The following is a 7,339-nucleotide window of genomic DNA, read 5'->3' on the forward strand; positions in this document are numbered from 1 at the left end:
GAGAAGGCCAGCCAGATGTTCTGTCCACCTCGGCTGGAAAGATGACCTGGGAGATGGAGGAGCGAGATTTTTGGGTGTCTCGCAGTGTTGGCTTGGCTGTGGCTATGCTTGCATTTGCTTCATGCACCTTACTGCTGCCAGGGATGCTTGGGGTGCCAGGACAAGGGGATGGTCTTGCAGGGAGGCAGCGTGACAAGCCTCAGGTCTGGGTGGCTCTGGGTGCTGCAGATGTGGCCTTTTGCTCTCCAGGCTTCTCAAGGCATGCCTTGGAAGGACTTGGAGCAGGTGGCAGATGGGGTCTGGGGAGCTGACTGTGCTTGCCGTGTGGGAGAACAGACACCTTTGGCATTTCAGGGTAAGGGACTGAAGTTTTTGATGGGGTCCTTTTGGGTCCCACCCTTGTAGACAGACCAGGCTCTGTGAGCATCTCCATAAGGCACTTACTGAGGGCAGTGACACTGTTGAAAATTTTTTTTTTTTTTCTCTGATCCCTTACCCTTGGGTTTTTAAAGGCTTGGGGAACCTGCTTTGCCCTGCTTGGCAGGTCCTGCTATGCACAGGGACCGCCTGGGTTCTTTGGTTCTTTTGGGCAGGGCAGTGGTGGTGTGCTCTGTCAGGATTTTTCCTGTTGATAGGGAGCGAGGGGTTATTAGGCGAGAGCGTGGTCCCTGCTGGATCTAGTGCCTGTCGCAGCTCACAGCACGGGGTGCTTCACCGACTCCGATTTCGTTAAACCCTTTCCCAGTGCGAGTGCAACCTACTTGGCCAGGGACTGGGTATTCCCTTCAGACCACGCAGGGGAGGAGGACATGGTCCCATGCCCGGTGGCACGCTGCTGGGCAGGACATATTGTCTGGTTGCAATACTCTGATTCTTCCCGCAGTCCCGCGGGCAGGTCTGCCTGCCGTCTGCTAGCTCTTGGCTGTGGCAGAAGCTCAGCTGTAGTTCGAATGTCGTCGTGTCCATCAGTTCATGCGTTTTCGGTTGACCTGAGCTGATGTTCTGGGATTGTAGGCGTTGCCTAGCAGCGGCAGCATGGGAGATGGTGTATAAGCACATCACTTCTTTTTCTTTATTGAGGCTGTTGAATCAAAAAGGAAAAAAAAAAAGGCTTTCTAAAGGAAATTAGTGTGTGATTTCTTCCTCGAGTCTCACGCTGGTGTGACAAGGGTTATTGGGCTGGGTTCCAGCCTCAGGAGCTGCATGCACAGCCTGGGCAGCTCTCGGTGCTGGAGCGTGTTAGTGCCGCAGAGGTGGGGTGGACTGATTGACTGCAATAACTTTGTTTACTGGGGGGCGAGGGGGGAACCATCACTGTGCTCCTCTTTGTATTTCAACCTACTGTAAAGAAACAAACGGTAGCTAGGACAGGATTTCCAAGGTCCTGCCTATCAAATGTGTGTTGCCCTGCTCTGTGTGTGTGTGTGTGTGTGTGTACGTGTGAGAGAAACACTTCTGCTCGTTGCATTTCTTGTTGGTTTGTGTTTTGTTCTAACTTTATACAAGTGAATTCACCGGGAAACGCTCTGTACGCCTGAGACCTGAGGGCTTGTGTCTCCTGTTGCTCTGAAATGCCTCTTCCATGCAAGGGAAAGATCATGGCTTCTCAGCCTTGTCCTCCCAGAGTCCAGCAGTGGCAGGCTGGGCCTGCCCATGGGAAGCTGTGTAGCTGCTCTGCTCCTGTGTTGTGTGGAGCCACTTTGTGCAGCTGTTTCTGTCCCTGACTGGAGGAGAAACAGGTTTCTGTCTCTAAGGAAAATGAGTGTCAAAGCGTGCACGTGGCTCAGACTGTTTTGGGAAGGGGCTTCGCACCTGGTGACATGAATAAGCGACTGATCTCAGGTCTCCCACCCTCCCAAGCTTCCCCAACAGATTCCTCGGGGACCCTGCCGCAAGCAAGCCCTGCCGTCCGGAGGCATCCCTGCTGCAGGGCCAGGGAGAGCCGCCGGGGCAGCGATGGGCCTGTGCCTGCAGAGCTGTGCCAGCCTGGTGGGGTTAGGTGGTTGCATGCAAGTTGGCGAATGCAGAAGGATGGCTTAGAGCAGAGACTTAGAGCAGGCTTAGAGCTGCTCTGCATTGGGCTCTTCAGGGTCTTGGTGAGGAAGGTGCAACTCAGACGAAGAAATGCAGTGGCGTTATCTTGCCCACCCGTGTTAGACGGGGCTTGCTTTGGAGCCGTGCGGTCTGACAGCAAGGCAGGGGCTGGAGCGGGCAGCATCTGAGCCGATCTCTGGCCGGGAGGTGTTTTGAAGGCAGTGTCCCCTGGTCTCCCTTTCCCTTTGTGTCTCAGAGCTCGCCCCTGCTCCCCACAGAGCTCATACCTCCCGCTCCCCTGGCTGTGGCTTCTTAAAGCAGTTTGTTTCTTTTCCAGCTGCTCTTGGGCAAAGGGCCCCCGCCTCGCTCGGAGGTGAGGTCTCGGGAACAGGCTCACTGCTGCACTAGGCTGTGCGACGCTGACCTAGTTTAACAGCGCTGGCGAGCAGATGAAAGATGGAAGGGTTTTGTGGCATCGTGTTGCACCTTGAGTGCTTCCTGGTCCTCTGGGTTGAGTTTCCTGGAGACAAAGGCTGGACCTCGGCCCTGCCAGCGTTCAATCAGGGCTGGCTCTCCTGTGGCGCTGGTGACTTCGTAGACATCCTGGGCGGCTGTTTGAGCTCAGTGCTGCAGTTTCTATCCAGTGCAATTGTTACCGGTTACATCTCAGCGGTAGCTGCAGAGCCCTCCTTAATTACACATGAGTTTGGGGAGAGCCACTGTCTCCTTGGCTGTCTTTTGCTGCTTTAATTAGCACGCGCTTGTGGCTTTATCCTGCAGAGAGGGCAGGGGTAGGTGGCGGGGAGGTTTCTGGGGCTGGAGGAGATGTGTCTGTTTGCTTTCCATCATCAAACTCTGCTGGGAGCCACGCTGCTCTGTGCTTAACCCACGATTGCAGCAAAGGTCCCGTCCGGTTTCTCACCAGCAGCATGTGCTGGAGGGAGCACTGGGGTGCAGGAGTGCAGGGCGTTGCGCGTGGCACCTCCAAGTTGAAGAAGAAAATCCTGGTGAGAGGCAGCAGAGCTGGTGGCCGCCTCCTGCTGCTTGGTGTGCTGAGGGAGCAGGAAGGCTGGGATCAGGGTGGCCCCGCTGTGCAGTGGTAAAGGACTGGGGGCCCTGGAGCTTTCTTGAAGCTAGGCTGGATGCAGTGCCCCTGTCCCCTGTGTTCAGGGGGGTCTTGATCTCGGCAGATAGCTGTGTCGTGGCATTTAGTGTGACACTCCCTCCGGGCTTATCCGGCAGGGAGAAGGTCAGAAATGAGCAGCAGCATCTCCCAGAGTTTCCTGCAGCCTCTTCAGCAGGGTTCTCATGGGAGATGCTTCTGGCAGGGCCGGCTCCTGCAGGGTCGCTTGGCTGCTGTGGCACAGACTGGAGGAGAAGGGAACATACCCACTTGGAAAGCAGCAGGTTACTGGTTTCCTTAAGGAAGAGCACCAGTATGGGGGCCACATCCAGTCAGTTGCTGCTTTGCGCCTTGGCTGGAGGGTTGCCAGAGTTGTGTATGTGCCGTGGCCGCAGGGAAGCACCTTGCGAGCCTGGGTGCTGGGCTGCGTGCCGCCAGCCTGGTCTGGACTGCAGCGTATGAGGGGACGTTACCACTTTGTAGATCCTGAGTTGTCCATCTGTTTCATTGTTGTATTGTTTTGGGTTCTAGGTTTTGTTGGTTGGTTTTTTTGTTGTTTTTTTTTTTAATGAAGACAGATTAAATGTAAATAGCCTTTTTTTTGGAACAAACTGCAACGTGCTCGACCTCGTCAACTATTTTATGGTACTAATGCAACACTAATAAAACTGGACATGAAAGCACACACCCGTCCCTTGAGTCGTCTCTCAGCAGGGGCTGCTCTGGCGTGGCTGGGGTAGTTGTCTCCAGTAGGAGACAGCAGCTTGCCTTTCTGGCAGGGGGGGCTGCTCTGGCGTGGCTGGGGTAGTTGTCTCCAGTAGGAGACAGCAGCATGGCTTTCTGGCAGGGTAGGGGGGGGGGAATCTCTTGTGTTATTTATCCAGCTGCCAGGCAGCGTGTCCAGGGCAGAGCTGGCACATGGGCATGTCTTCCCCAGCACTGAGCCCCTCCTGCGGTTTCTGCAACCCTGCTGCCCTCTCCCCTGCCCCTGATGTCCCTTCTGCCAGAGGGACCCGCTCACCTCCTGCGGCTCTCCTGGATCTGACAGCCCTCACTAGCACCCGTTCCTCACGCTCTCGCAGCAAGCAGGGACCAGGCTGATTCCCATTTCTGGTTTGGGGGCTCTGTTGGATGGACGGAGCTGGTGTTAGGGTGCCGAGGCAGGGGGCGTCTCGGTGTGGGAAGGCTGAGGCTGCAGTAGCCTGAAGCTGTGTGTGCTCCTGGGAGAGCGGTGGGAGAGGGGCTGGGATGTGTGGGGTGGTAAGCACCTGGGTGCTTGGTGCTGGGGTGTGGGAAGGTGGAGGAAAGAAGGAAAGAGAAGAGCTAAGCAGCTGTTTTGAGGCAGAAAGGTAAAGAAATTTTGGGAAATTGGAGGCAGCAGTGGGACTGCAGAACTGGAGCAGCCTGCATCCCTGTGCTCCCCTGGCTGAGGTGGACACAGGAGGGGTGGCTGCTGATGGAGCAAGAAGCTGGGAGTGAAGGGAGCTCCCCATGGTGGGCCTGGCTGCTTTCAAAGCACATGAGTCTTGATGGATGTCCCGGCATGGCCTGGCCTTCACTGGAGGAGGGGACACAATTCCCACTCAGGCGGCACTGAGCAGGGCTGGGGTAACTCCAGGCAGGGGGAAGGTACGTAGCTTGGGAGAGGCAAATCTGTGACTCGAGTGCAGACACAGCACCAAAAGCCATGGAGAGGGCCTGGCTGCTGGCAAGATGGGGGGAGCACCGTGGGACAGCTAGGGGAGACAAGTGTGTTTTGGCTATGTGGTTTTCACACAGGTTCAGCTGTAAACCTGCACCAAGGGCCCAGCTGCATGGAAGAGTTTGCCTTTTAAAGCCCACAGAGGAGCTCGTCTCAGCATGAAAAGGAGGAGGGTGCAAGCAGAGGGGACTGGGGTGGTGGGAAGGCTTGGGAGCTGGCAGGGGGAGCAGTGCTCCCTACGTCACCGGGGAACATGTGTGAGCTCTCCATGCCAAGCCAAAGCCCTGGTGGGGTTGTGGGCAGGCTCTCCCGTCTTCTGGAAGGGAGGAGAAGGAAATCAGAGCTGGGTGGAGCAAGGGTGGTTCCGGGCTGGGATGTGCCAGGTTGCATGTGATGGGCCTAGAGAGCTTCCCTCACCCACGTGTACTGGGGCAAACCGATTTCTGCCAGGCAACTTTGGACTGGGCTCCCAAAGCGCCGGCGTCTTCCTTCTGCAGGTTTGGGCCTTTCTCAGCGGAGGTGCACCCTCACTGCGAGGGTGTGAGAGGCATCAAATGCAAGCAGTGCCCTGTCAGGAGGCACCAGAAGTCCTTCTGGAAGGACTGGGTTTGCCACGGTGGGAGGCGGTGGCACCCGTGGGAGTGGGGTTTGGTGGTGGGAGATGGGGCGTTGCAAAAGCCTGCTCCTCCTCAGGCTGCAGCCGCCTGCTCCCCTCCCTCCTGTTGCACAACGCCCCGGAGGCGACCACAGCTATTGCTTAACCTGGAAGAGGAACAGCAGGGAAGTTCCAACATGGTTTTGTTACTATAATTTAAAAAACAGTTTAGCATCTGGAAAGCGCCACGTGACCAGCTGCTTCTTCGTGTGCAACTACCGCGTGCCCCATGATGCCATTTGTAAATATTTATTCTGGACAATTTTTCTGTGTCCTACTGAATTATTTTCTGCTCTGCAGACCAGTTGCAGAAGCAGCCTGGGGAGAGCCAGCCCTCGCACCCCGCTGTATCCCTGACGGCTGTGCCAGCACGTGCTGCCCTGGCCGCCTCGGAAAGGAGGCAGTGGTGCCCCCCGGCACATCGAACTTTTTTGGCTCACTGATTTTCACCCCCTGAAGTGCTTTCCTCACTCGGCTGTGCTCCTTGCATGCATTGGAAACATGAAAGCAGAGCCATGTGCCCTACTGGGATCCAAGGACTGTCAGAGGTTTGGGTTTTCTCCTCACATGTAAAGCAAATTTTAACAAAAGCCCTTTTTCTTTTCAAGTAGTTCTATTCTGGCAGATGTCAAGGTTTTGGGCAGTCTTGTGTAGCTGTTTCAGGAGCTTGTGACAACTGAGGTTGAGAGCACAGGCAGTGGCCGTGCCCAGCCCTGGGAAAGCGTACGACCATTTGCACCATCCACCACTTACTCCAGAAAAGTTTCATGACAGATACTTTTTGGCCATCGTGACCTGTCTGACTGTAAGGAGGAGTCTTGGGCTGACACCTTGGGCTCAGGCAACACGAGGTGATTCTCTAACTCTACACTGGAGCTGAGGAGTGAGTGTAGACGTCCTGCCATGCCCAAGAAGCCAGCAGTGCCCTGGGTCCACCTGCGCTGACCACTGGAGGTGTAGCTCTTCGCTGAGGTTCACCATCTGGCCTTGGCCAAGTGCGTGGAGAAGTCCTCAGGGGGGATGGCCGGTCGCCTGCTCTGCTGTACTTTGTCAGTCCTCGCTGGGGGACCTGCTGCGAAGGTAGTGTATACCAAAGATTGATGGTTTCTTGGGGTATTTTTTGGTGTCAGCCTGTCAGTTCCTGTAGGAGAGGAAATGACAGTGGCAATGTGCAAGTTTTGCAGAGCAATCTGGAGCCGGTGACTGTTTGACAACCACATTCACTGCTGCAGGGCTGTCGAGGAGACACCTGGAGAGAAGCAGTACGCGGGTGAAGAAGGGACAGTGACAGCCCCAGGTCAGTGGGCAAGGGAAAGCTATGGTGGTCATCTAGGTTTCACCTTTTGGGCTGACACCCAAGGAGGGGGGAAAGCCCCAGCAAGGCAGTGTCTCAGGGGCAGCGGGTGACACAGGGGCGGCAGGGACAGGCCAGGCAGCCCCCCGCCATTGTGAGGGAGACGGAGCGGGCTGTGTGTGTAGGGCACGGGGCTTCCACTTGCGCGTGTAGGGCTGGAGGGGTGTGCGTGGGGAGCGGGCAGCAGCGTACGGATGTCAGCACAGGCGTGAGGGGAGCCGCACGGTGACACCAAGGAGGGCTGTGTGCCCGAGGACAGGCAGCGTGGGGGCTGCCTGAAGGAACAGGCGATGTCTGTACGCGGAGGCTGTGTGTGAAGGCAGGTGACGTGCGTGTGAGAAGGCCTGGTGCGTGTGAGGAGGGCCGTGAGCCCGGGCGGATGCCCGTGTGCGCGCCGGGCTGTACGTGAGGACAGGCCGTGTGTGTGGGGGGTGTGTGAGGAGGGCTGTCCCCGCCAGGACCGGCGGCGTG

This window comes from Egretta garzetta, unplaced genomic scaffold (genome assembly GCF_000687185.1).
Source record: "Egretta garzetta isolate BGI_Z169 unplaced genomic scaffold, ASM68718v1 scaffold598, whole genome shotgun sequence".
Lineage (NCBI taxonomy): Eukaryota > Metazoa > Chordata > Aves > Pelecaniformes > Ardeidae > Egretta > Egretta garzetta.